Consider the following 13,337-nt stretch of genomic DNA (forward strand, 5'->3'; position numbering starts at 1 on the left):
ACACCTTTCCTGTAGGTCAGTGACCAAAACCACACATGTTACTCCAAATTAGGCTTCACCAATGTCTTATACAACTTCAACATAACATCCCACCTCATGTACTAAATACTTCAATTTATGAAGACCAGTGTGCCAAAAGCTTTCATTTGAGCCCTATCTAAACTTGATACCCCTTTCAAAGAATAATGGACCTGTATTCCCAGATCCCTTTGTTCAATTGTATTTGTCAGTGCCCAAACGTTCACGATGTGAACCTACCCCTGGTTGATCCTACTGAAGTGCACTACCTCGCATTTGTGTGCATTAAATTCCATCTGCTATTTTTCAGCCCATTTTTCCAGATGGTTCCCATTACGAGCTCTAATAGTCTTCCTCATTGCCCACTACACCCCCAAACTTGTGTCATCCGCAAACATGCTGATCCAGTTAATCACATTATCATACAGATCATTGATATAGATGACAACATCAATGGACCCAGCACCGCTCCCTGTGGCACTCCACTAGTCACAGAGGCAACCATTTACTACCACACTCTGGCTTCTCCCACAAGCCCAATGTCTAATCCAATTTACTACCTCATCTTGAATGTCGGGTGGCTGAACTTTCTTGACCAACCTCCCATGCCGGACCTTGTCAGATACACTAGTGAAGTTTAAGAGACTACTAGACAGGTATGTGCAGGAATTTAAGGTGGGGGGTGATATGGGAGGCAGGGTTTGAGGGTCAGCACAATATTGTGGGCCGAAGGGCTGTACTATTCTATGTGCAATGTTCTATCCTCCAATCCTCTGGTATCTCACCTAACACTAACAATGTTTTAAATATCTCTGCTGGAACCCTGGTGATTTCTGCATTTGCTTCCTGCATGGTGTGTAGAAATATCTTGTCATGACCTGGGGATTTATCCACTCTAATTTTCCTCAAGGTAGCAATCACCTCCTCCTCCTCTGTAATCTGCATAGGGTCCATGAAGTTGATGTTGTTCTTCCTCACTCCTATGGACTCTGTGTCCGTCTCCTCAGTAAATACAGGTGGAAGAAAATCTTGTTCATCTCTTTTGGCTCCATGTGTGGATTACCATTCGGATCTTTCAGAAGACCGATTTTTGTCCTGTAAATCCTTTTGCTCTTAAAATATCTATAAAGTCTCTTAGTTTCTCCTTCTTTGCTAAACTTCATGTCTTATTTTAGCCTTCCTGATTTATTTCTTAAGTGTTCTCTTCCATTTTTTATATTCATAAGCATCCTATTTGTTCCTACCTGCCTATACCTGAAATGTACCTCCTTTTTTTTTCATAAGCAGGGCCTCAATATCTCTTGAAAACAAGGGTCTCTAAATCTGTTATCTTTACCTTTTATTCTGACAGACACATACAAGCTTTGTACTCTCAAAATTCCACTTACGAAGTACATTTGCCAGAAACCAGCCTGTCCCAATCTACACTTGCGAGATCATTACTGATACCATCAAAATTGACTTTTCTCCAATTTACAAGAAACAATCTCAACCCACAGACCAGACCTATCTTTTTTCATATTTACTTTAAAATTAATCCCATTGTGGTCATTGATGCAAAGTGTTCCCCTATACAAACTTCTATCACCTTCCCTGTCTCATTCCCAAAGAGCAGATCCAGTATCTCTCATTGGGACATCTGTGTACTGATTAAGGAAACTTTCCTGAATACATTTGACAAACTCTGTCCCATCTAGTCCTTTTACAGTATGGGAGTCCCAGTCATTATGCGGAAAGTTAAAATCACCTACTATAACAGCCCTATGTTTCTTGTAACTGTCTGCGATCTCTCTATAAATTTGTTCCTCTAAATCCTGCCAATAGTTGGGAGGTTTGTAATTGATGCACCATCAATAACTCTGAGACGTGGGTTAAGGTACGCTTTTATTGGCTGGAAGAAAGCACAAGCAGCAAGTGACCACCACACAACATCCTGGAGACTGAGGAAGGGTCTGTGCCTCCAATCACCTTTATACCGGGGTCTGTGGGAGGAGCCACAGGAGCAGTCAGCGGGGGGGGGGGGGGCATGTCCAGACAGGTATATGTAGTTCACCACAGTAATATAGCCCCATTAACGTGGTCATACCATTCTTATTTCTCAGTTTCATCCATAGTGCCTCTCCAGTCTGTCCTTACTGAGCACTGCCGTGACATTTTCCCTAACTAGTAACACCACCCTTCCTTCCTTAATCCCTCCTGCTGAGTCACACCTGAAACAATGGAACCCCATAATAGCTGCCAGTCCTGCCCCTCCTGCAACCAAGTCTCACTAATAGCTATAATATCATTTAATTCCCAGTGTTGATACATGCCCTGAGCTCATCTGTCTTTCCTACAATATTTCTAGTATTGAAATATATGCAGTTGAGGACATTGGTTGCACCATGCTCAACCTTTTGATTCCTGACTTTATCTAAGGTCCTAACAACATCTGTCTCCACAACCTGTCCACTATCTGTTCTGGCACTCTGGTTCTTAACCCCTTGCAACTCCAGTTTAAACCCTCTCCACAACATCTCCCCCCCTCCACCCTCCCCCTCCAACCCCGGGGAAGAACTTGCAAACCTTCCCACTAGGATATTAGTCCCCTCCGGTCCAGATGCATTTTGTCTCTTCTGTACAGGTCCCACCCTTCCCTGGAAATGAGCCCAATGATCCAAAAGTCTGATGCCCTCCCTCCTACACCAACTCCTTGGTCACGTGTTAAACTGTATGATCCTCCTATTTCTGGCCTCACTAGCACATGACAAAGGGAGCAGTCCTGAGATCACAACACTTGAGGTCCTGCTCTTTAACTCATCACTCTTACTACCTATCTAATTGGTACCCACGCAGACCATGACCACTGGTTGTTCATTGTCCCACTTAAGAATGCAGAGGACTCAATCCAATATGTCCCAGACCCAGGCACCCAGGAGGCAGCATACCATCCATTTGTCATCCACAGAACCTCTTTTCTGTTCCCCTAACTAACACATTCCCTACCACCTCAGCTCGCCTCTTCTCCCCCTTTCCCTTCTGAGTCACAGAGCCAGAGACCAACTGCTGTGATTTTCCTCTACTAGGTCAACCCCTTCAACAATATTCAATATGATCTACCTGTTATTGATGGGGATGGCCTCAGGGGGACACTGCACTGGGAATTTAATCCCTTTCCCCTTCCTGACTGTCACCCAGTTTCCTGTGCCCTGCACAGTTGGTGTAACTTTCTCTCTTTATATGTCCTATCTATCACCCTCTCAGCCTTTCAAATGATCTGGAGTTCATCCAGTTCCAGCTCCAACTCCGTAACGAGTAGAGTTAGTACTGCAGCTGGATGCACTTCTCTCAAGTGTAGTCTTCAGGGACACTGGAGGTCTTCTGCCTTCCCACATCCTGTAAGAGGAACATTCCACTAACATGCTTGGCACCCCAACTGTTTTAATTGAGAACATATAAAAAAAGAAAAACAATAAACTGTGGGTGAGAAAAACAAACTCTATAGCTTTTTTGACTTCTCTTACTCAAGCCTCTCCTCGCTGAAGCCTTGAACAGCTAAAGCCTCAAAAACCCCAAGCATTGGGGTTGTCCACTCCAAGAATGGGCGCTCTGCTTGCCTCTGCCTTACTTTAACTTGTATTTGCCAATCAATCCTGAACACTGATTGGCCATTGCTCAAAGCACCAATCTGCCGCGAGTTGCTGGCTTTTCTACTCGATCAGTGAACCCGAGTGGGCTACGTCTCCTTCTCCCCTTCCTCTCTCCCTCTCTCTCCTTCTTCTCTCCTCCTCTCCCTCTCCCCCTCTCTCCCTCCTTCTTTCTCTTTCCACCCTCACTCTCCACCCTTCTCTCTCTCCTCTTCCTGTCTCTCTACTCTATCCCTGTCCTTCCTCTCTTTCTTCCCTCTCTCCTCTCTTCTTTCTTCCTCCTTCTCTCAAATCCCTCTCTCTCTCACTCTCCTCGTCTCTCTCCCTCCCCTCTCTATTTCTACCTTCAGCTCCAATTCTTAGCGCTTGCACAAAGAAATTGCCCCATTTTATACTCTTCAAGATCCCTTCAAAAACCTTTCATAACCCCAGTACTTTTCCAGACAAACATGTTTTTCACCATTATCTACTCTCAAGGCTGTAGGCTGATACTCACACGAAGTTCTCAAAACAGTGCTGTGGACTGGTTCCCTTGTACATTCTCAAAATACTCCCACATCCCATTTTGTTTTACAAACTTCAATTTTGTGTTACACATTTTAGCATATACCAGAGGAATCAAATTTAACTCTTTCCTCACACTAAGCTTGTTCTAATACTCTATGTTGGCCATTACAGTAAATTGATGTGCTAAATAATTTTGCATTTTGTGCATTAAACAAGTTAGTACAAATCAAGATTTTTACAGGATCTTGGTCTTGCAGAAGTTGCTTGTAAACTGTGGTATACTTCAGTCTTGCAGCTCAGTCTCCAGGCTTGCAAAAATACAAGTATCATCTCACTAATGAAGCTTAGCTACTGAGATTCAGGTAATCTAGGTTCCAAAGTATTGTCATAAAATGAAATGTTTTCCATTAGTTCTGAAGATTATTCCATTCCCACAGGAATTCTGTTAGTGGTGAGGTGCAACATCGCTGCAAAAAAAAATAGGGGGAAGTGCTGGGGCAATGACATTGCCTTGTCAGACAGCATTCTTCACTGAAATTGATTCTGTTGGAGACTTATTGGTTAGTTTCATGCATTAGTGGGCAGATGGTTCTGAGTTCAAATTCAGCCGGGTCCCAGCCTGGGCAGCAGCAGTATCTGCGTGGAAGAAAGGCCTGGGAATCTACTTCCGTATCTTGCCATGAAAACCCTGTAGACCCTATGGTCATGACCCTGAGGTCATGAAGAGTCAGACTCGACTAAAACGACTGAACAACAAAATCAGTAATATTGAAATCACCATAGATCAAGTGTAAGGTGATCAGCAACTAAATTTGAATCATACCATGCCGAAGGCCCCTTTTCTGTGCTGTACAACTGAAAAACTCTGAACCACAAGGCTAAGCACCTGGGGCAGAGCAGCACATCATCTCACAAACTACCCACCCACCTGACCCATCAGATATCTCTAGACCCATCTGTGGAAGAGTCACTAGTTCCCACATTGGCCTCATGAGCCACTACAGAACCCACAAAACCAGAATGGAAGCAAGTTATCCTCCATCTTCAGGGACTGCTTAAGAAGAAGACAAATTGAGTTTAAGAGAGACTGCTGAAGATTTAATTCAGCAAAAGATGCATCTTAATTTAGGAACTACATAGTTATTTCAGAAATATATTATACAGTTCTTGCTACAGTATTCTGCAGACATGTAATGCATGGCTGTATGAAAATAGAAGATGAGTGAAAATAAAAGAAATAGATTTTAATAGCTGTTCACCCTTAAGACTTAAATACATTAAGTACTGTTCAGAGAGCTCAACCAAGATTAAGGCATCTTTGTAGCGATAGACAGTTAACATCAGCTGAAGTGTTTAATTACAGAGGACATCTAATTCTTCCTTCACAATTTTTTATTTTAGTGATATAGCATGATGTAGGTCCTTCTGCCCCAGCAACCCCACAACCCTAATTAACTCTAACCTCATCAAAGGAAAACTTTACAATGGCTAATTAACCTACCCGGTAAGCCCTTAGACTGTGGGAGTCCAGGGAAAACCCACGTATTCCACAAGTACAGAGTCTCTTTACAGAACGGTGCTGGAGTTGAACTCCAAACTCTGGAACACCCCGAGCTAACTGCTACAGCTATATGCTCTTCATCAGAATCAGGGAGAAATGGTAGGAAGTGGAGACACAAACATCTGCAAATTCTGGAATATGAAGCAAAAACAAACAGCTGGAGGAATTCATCAGGTAAAACTGCATTAGTGGAGACAAAGCAGTTATCAAAGTATGGATAAATCAACCATCCCTTCGCTTGCACTGATGCTGCTTGAGCAGCTGGGTTCCTCCAGCAGTTTGTTTTTTGATCAGAAGTAGGATTACTTGCAAATTTTTCACTCCCTAATCCAGAGCCAACAAAGCAAAGCTAAGTATCAGCTCAGGTAAAGTTGACTATCTCAGCCTAGGCCAGGAAAAAAACAGGAGTTTTCATAGCTTGTGTGGTTTGATTCCACAGCAGGAGGTCTATTCATCTACTGAACAATAACATAGAAGAGTAGGCAGTGGCCATTCATCAAATCCATCAAATTCCATGAAATCTCTCAACATTTTGTATGAATTCTAAGTGCAGTGCTGCACCTATGTCATTCAGTTTTGGATAATTGTTCTATATATTTGTCCACTTATCTGTAGAGCATAAAAGAGGAAATGTTAATTGTGCCTTTTTACTAGTTACAGTTGGTGGAAAAGTTTACTTCTTTGGTAATGCTTTTTTGCCACAACTTATATCTGGTTTATTTATTTATTTTGTGATACAGCATAGAGGAGGTCTTTCTGGCCTTTACAGCCACACTGACCCAGCAACCCCCAACAAACCCGATTGACCCTAACTAATCACGGGACCGTTTACAATGATCAATTATCCTACCAGCTATGTCTTTGGACTGTGGAAGTAAACTGGAGGACCCGGGGAAAACCCAAGCATTCCTTGGGGAGGACCGATAGACTCCATACAGAAGAGTTCCAGAATTAAACTCCAAACTCAGGAAGGCCACAAGTTGTAATAGCATTGCACCAACCACTAAGTTACTGTGCCATATCATGATGCAGGTAAGCTCCATGAATATCCTTATGCACTCTGATTAGAGGACAATAATGGAAATTATAAAGATGACTGTGCAACTAGTCAGTATAGTACTAATATCTGATATTTGGAAACTGAACCCTTACCATTCCCTTTGACAGGCAACTCTTCAGTTGTACTTTGGATTCAGAGAAGTACCAGCAGAGACAACACCATGCCATTCATTTGTTGGGTTGGAAGCTGCCAGAGTTTAGAAAAAGTCCAGAAACAGATTAGACTGTTATGGCAAAGTGGATTTTAAAGTAACACAGGAACGTAGAGTTATTTTTCACTTGATTTCAATTGCAAATTCTACTCTGCAAAGTAATGAAAGAAAATCAGCCCAACCATTTAATGTTGCACGAAGGGTATACACCACATGAAAGGCATAGCACTTATATCAGATTACAAAAGGGTTGGTGGTTTTTGTTTCATATGGCATGGCCCAGGAGGGGCAGACCTGAGTCTGTCTGTTCAGGAGCCGGGGTTGGATCAATCTTCATCTAGCATCTTGTCCATGGCCATCCCAACATAGTTGGAATCGCCTGATGGAGTCCTTGAAGCATGCAAGCCTCTAGACAACGTCAACCTGTTGATCCAGGTTGTGGAGGAAACGGTTGGTTAACCAGAGGGAACAGTTGGCATGACAGCACAGTGATTTGTGTAGTCTCATGTTGGAGACTGGACGCATGTTTGATTCTGACCTGGGTGGGGTTTATATTGAATTTATTGAAATCTTACATCCATCCCACAACGTGAGAGAGTAAAAATTTTTGCATTATGACTCCATTGCAATGTATAGACATGTGAATTTGTAAGTCTAATGGCTTGTAGAAAAAAGCTGTCCCATAGCCTGTTGGTCCTGGCTTTAATGCTGGGGCATGGTTTGCCTGAACTGGAAGAGATGCTGTTGTGCTTTTTTATTTGCCACACAGCTGGGTGTATGCAGTCCAGGTGAGATATTCAGTGATCTGTATACAGAGGAACTTGAAACTACTCACCATTGCAACTGCAGACTCATTGACGTTGATCAGGGCAAGCCTGTCTCTGTTCCTCCTGTTATCCACAATCAGCTCTTTTGTTTTTTCGGACATTGAGGGAGAGGTTGTTATCCTGACGTCACAGTGTCAACCTCTCCTCAGTAGGCTGTCTCGTCACCACTAGAAATAAGGTCGATCAAAGTCGTGTCATCTGCAAATTCAAACAGCAGATTGGAGCTGTGTGTGGCAGCACAGTCGTGGGTGTAAAGAAAGTAGAGGAGGGGACTCAGGACTCAACCCTCGGGGGCACCTGTGTTGAGGGTCAGAGGAGCAGAGGTGAGGGACTCCTAGAGACTATGTAGGTCTCTGTTGAACATTCCCATTTCCTTCAGCCTCTCAAAGGCACACCAGCAGTTTAATTGGCTAGCAGTAAATTCATGCCTCGAGTAGCTAAAGGAAAAGGAATCAAAGCGGCATGTGAGGAAACATGCTCAGTGGCCAGTTTATTAGGCATGCTTGTTAGTTTATGTCAATGTTACTGTGGCAACCCACTTCCTGCGCAGGCGAACCGGCTCACAAATAGCCAGCACGCGGGGGGAGACTTTGGTGATGCCCCTCTGACGTGATTTCCACCCGGAGAGGGTGGACACTAGGGATTAAATGCCAGCGCCATGAAGTTTGAATAAACTAGTCTCGAAATGATTTACCGACTGCGTGTCATATTTCAGCGCTGTGTGTAGCACATCGCTACATTGGTGACCCTGACGGTCCAAACGGGATTTGGACCAAAGATGACCGACTCTTCATCTGTTCACGCAGTTTCGCTAAAACTGCCGACCTTCTGGACACTGCGACCACGTGTGTGGTTTAGCCAAGCAGAAGCCCAGTTCCAGATTCGGCAGATATCCTCTGATTCCATGTGTTACTACCACGTGGTGAGCGCCCTTGACCAGGAGACGGCTGCCCAGGTTGTGGATTTCATACAGTCGCCCCTGGAAGAGGGCAAATATGAAGCATTCAAAGCGCTGCTCATTGGGACCTTTGGCCTCTCGCGGCGTGAGCGGGGTGCCCGCCTGCTTCATCTGGACGGTTTGGGAGACAGATTGCCGTCAGCATTGATGAACGAGATGTTGGCCCTGGCTGACGGACACAAGCCCTGCTTCATGTTCAAGCAAGCGTTCCGAGAGCAACTGCCCGAGGACATACATCTGCTGCTGGCCGACGCAGATTTCAGCGACCCCCGGAAGGTGGCGGCCCGGGCAGACATGCTGTGGAAAGCCAAGAGGGAGAGCGTGGCATCCGTCGGTCAGATTACCAGGCCACGCGCCCAAGAGCAGACCAGACCAGGGCCAGCAGGGGGGCGCACACAACACAGAGGCAGGAGTGAGGAGGACGGTGAACAGTGGTGTTTCTACCACCAGCGGTGGGGCACAGAAGCCTGCCGTTGTTGCCTGCCCTGCAGGGGCCAGGGCCAGGGACAGCTGCCACTAATGACTATGGTGGCTGGTCACCAGGACAGCCTCTTGTACGTCTGGGACAAACAGTCGGGATGCCACTTCTTGGTCGACACCAGAGCGGAAATCAGCGCCTTGCCCTCGACAGGTACAACACCCGCAACAGGAAGCCAGGACCCACCCTGAGGGCCGCAAACGGCAGCACGATACGGACCTACGGCACCCACACAGTGCAGCTGCAGTTCGGTGCCAGCTAGTTCATGTGGGACTTCACACTGGCCGCCGTGGCCCAACCACTCCTGGGGGTGGACTTCTTGCGAGCTCACAGCCTGCTGGTCGACTTGCAAGGGAAAAGACTGGTACATGCCGAGACTTTCCAGACGTTCTCCCTGGGTGAAGCCAAGTTGCCGGCCCCACACCTGGACTCCATCACGCTGTCGGGCAATGAATTCACCAGAATCCTGGCGGACTTTCCATCGATTCTGGCACCGGAGTTCACGGCAGCCATGTCCAGACACGGGGTACAGCACCACATTCTGACCCAGGGACCACCCCTCCATGCCCGCGCACGAAGGCTCCCCCCGGAAAAGCTCCGCCTGGCGAAGGAGGAGTTCAAGAGGATGGAGGAATTGGGGATCGTACGGAGGTCCGACAGCCAGTGGGCCTCCCCCCTGTACATGGTGCCCAAAGCAGCCGGGGGTTGGAGACCATGCGGCGACTACCGCAGACTGAACGAGGCTACAACTCCAGACCACTACCCCGTGCTGCACATACAGGACTTTGCAGCAAATCTGCACAGGGCAAGAATATTTTCCAAAGTAGACCTCGTCCGGGGAAACCATCAAATCCCGGTGCACCCTGAAGACATCCCCAAAACAGCACTTATCATCCTATTCGGCCTGTTCCAGTTCCTCCGAATGCCATTCAGCCTGAAGAATATTGCACAGACGTTCCAGCAGCTAATGGATGCGGTGGGACGTGACCTGGACTTTGTGTTCATCTATTTGGACGACATCCTTATAGCCAGCAGTTGTCGTCAGGAGCATCTGTCCCACCTCCGCCAGCTCTACTCCCGCCTGAGTGATTTCAGCCTCACGATCAACCCGGCCAAATGCCAGTTCGGTCTCGATACCATCGACTTATTGGGCCACAGGATTACCAAAGATGGGGCAACACCTCTGCCCGCCAAGGCAGACGTGATCTGCCACTTTGCCCGGCCCAACACGGTCAAAGGCCTGCAGGAGTTTGTTGGTATGGTGAACTTCTACCACCGTTTCCTCCCCTCAGCAGCCCGTATCATGCACCCTTTGTACACCCTGATGTCGGGTAAAGGCAAGGACATTACCTGGGACGAGGAGGCCGCAGCCGCTTTCGTTAAAGCCAAGGAAACCTTGGCAGATGCCGCGATGCTGGTGCACCCCAGAACGGACGTTCCGACTGCCCTCACAGTGGACGCATCCGACACAGCAGTCGGTGGGGTGCTGGAGCAGCTCATCGAGGGGCGCTGGCAACCCCTGATGTTCTTCAGCCAGCACCTACGACCACCCGAACTCAAGTACAGTGCTTTCGACCAGGAGCTGTTGGCACTGTATCTGGCATTTCAGGTACTTCTTAGAAGGCAGGCTGTTCACCGTGTTCATGGACCACAAACTGTTGCCCTTCACGTTCACGAAGGTGTCTGATCCCTGGTCGGCTCGCCAGCAGCGACATCTGTCCTACGTCTCCGAGTACACGACGGACATCCAGCATGTCTCGGGAAAGGACAACGTCGTGGCGGACTCACTCTCCAGACCAGCTGTCCAGGCCCTGTCCCTGGGGGTGGACTATGCAGCACTGGCGGAGGCGCAGCAGGCAGACGACGAGATGCCCAGCTACAGGACCGCAGTCTCGGGTTTGCAGCTGCAGGACTTTCTCGTAGGCCCAGGTGAGAGGACCCTCCTGTGCGACGTGGCTACCGGCCAACCTTGCCCCATCGTCCCGGCAGCCTGGATGCGGCGAGTTTTCGACTCCATACACAGTTCGGCGCACCCACCTATCAGGACAACCGTCCGGCTGGTCTCCAGCAAGTTCGCATGGCACGGACTTCGCAAGCAGGTCAGTGAATGGGCCAGAATGTGCGCGCAGTGCCAAACAGCCAAAGTACAGCGGCACACTAAAGCCCCGCCGCAGCAGTTCGAACCCACCACCGGAGGTTCAACCACATTCATGTGGATATCGTGGGCCCCCTACCAGTGTCCCGAGGAGCGCGGTACCTCCTAACTATGGTAGACCGGTTCTCGTTCTCGAGGTGGCCAGAGGCGGTCCCGCTCACCGACACATCCTCCGATTCTTGCACCCGAGCACTGATTGCAACCTGGGTAGCTCGTTTCGGGGTACTGGCCCACATTACCTCCGACAGAGGCACCCAGTTCACCTCCAGCCTGTGGTCGGCTGTGGCCTGCCTGTTGGGAATGCAGCTACACCACACTACTGCCTACCACCCACAGTCGAACAGACTAGTGGAACGCTTCCACCGTCACTTGAAGTCGGCTCTCATGGCCCGCCTGAGAGGACCTAACCGGGTCGATGAGCTTCCCTGGGTCCTGCTTGGAATTCGCACAGCGCTCAAAGAGGATCTGTACGCCTTGTCGGCTGAGTTGGTGTACGGCGCACCCTTGGCCGTCCCAGGAGAGTTCATACCAGCCCCAAGGGGGCAGGAGGAAAAACCCACAGCAGTCCTGGACAGACTATGCAAAAAGGCTCGGCAACCTGGCCCCGTACCGACTTCACAGCACAGACGGACTCCGACCCATGTACCCAAAGACCTGCAGGACTGTAAGTTTGTGTTTGTACGAAGGGGCGGACACCAGGCACCGCTACAGCGGCCGTACGAGGGGCCATTCAAGGTGATCAACAACAGGTACACGTACGTTCTGGACATTGGGGGGAAAGAGGAGGTTTTCACGGTGAACCGACTCAAACCAGCCCATGTGGACTTGGCGCAGCCGGTCGAGGTTCAGGCACCGCGGTGCAGAATCCAGACTGTGGACATTGGGGGGCGTATCGCTGGTTCTGGGGGGGGGGGGTTATGTGGCGACCCACTTCCTGCGCAGGTGAACTGGCTCACAAATAGCCAGCGCGCGGGGGGAGACTTTGGTAATGCATCTCTGACGTCATTTCCGCCCGGAGAGGGCGGGCGCTAGGGATTAAATGCCAGCGCCACGAAGTTTGAATAAACTAGTCTCGAAGCGGCTTACCGACTGCGTGTCGTCTCTAGCTCTGTATGTAGTACATCGCTACAATGTTTTATTTTAGAGATACAGCACAGAACAAGCCCTTCTGCCCGCTGCCCGAGCCGCTAGCAATCTAGCAACTTAACCCTAGACCAGGGCTTCCCAACCTTTTTCTGACAAGGAGACTTACCCTTAACCGAGGGAAGCCCTGCCCTAGACTATTCACAGGACAATTTACAATGATCAGTTAATCACTAACCATTATGTCTTTGGACTGTGGGTGTAAGCCAGTGAAAGCACACACATATGGGAAGAAAGCACAAACTTTCTTACAGAGGACACTGGAATAGAACTCCAAACATCAATGCCTCAAACTGTAGCAGCATTGTGCTAACCACCATACTACCATGTCTAATCAGCCTATCGCTTGGCAGCAACGCAGTGTATAAACACATGTAGATATGGTCAAGAGGATTAGTTGTTGTTCAAACCAAACATAAGAATGGGGAAAAAAATCTGATCTTTGACTGTGGAATGATTGTTGGTGCCAGTATGATTGTTCGGTTTAGTATCTATAATGCTGATCTCCTGGCATTTTCACACACAACAGTCTCTAGAGTTTACAGAAATGGAGTGAAAAACAAAAAAAAACACCTAGTGAATGGCAGTTCTGTGGGTGAAAATGCTTTGTTAATGAGAGCAGTCAGAGGAGAATGTTCAAATTGTCATATGGGGGTGTTGTATCAGGACCCAAATGCAGGACACAGACACTGTAGTGCTAGGAACAGGGCAGGACAAGGGACTGGGAACAAGGGGCCTGGGGTGGATACAGAGCCCGAGACTGGACAAGGACCCAGAACCTGGGTCTTGCCTCGGGCTTGGACCCCCAAATGCAGGCGAGGACGTGACGAGGCTTGGCTGGAGGCTCGAGGCT

General features: G+C 48.1%; 1 long non-coding RNA gene across 1 annotated transcript; it reads right to left on the reverse strand.

Moving 5' to 3' along the window:
• Nucleotides 1-6,864: 6,864 nt before the first annotated feature.
• LOC132398304 (uncharacterized) lies at nt 6,865-12,220 on the reverse strand. The gene is made up of 3 exons (XR_009513609.1): nt 12,101-12,220; nt 7,759-7,948; nt 6,865-6,958 (listed from the first exon to the last, which is right to left on the reverse strand). It is a non-coding gene; the product is annotated as an uncharacterized LOC132398304 (long non-coding RNA).
• Nucleotides 12,221-13,337: the final 1,117 nt, after the last annotated feature.

Source organism: Hypanus sabinus, chromosome 8 (genome assembly GCF_030144855.1).
Source record: "Hypanus sabinus isolate sHypSab1 chromosome 8, sHypSab1.hap1, whole genome shotgun sequence".
NCBI classification, from domain to species: Eukaryota; Metazoa; Chordata; class Chondrichthyes; order Myliobatiformes; family Dasyatidae; genus Hypanus; species Hypanus sabinus.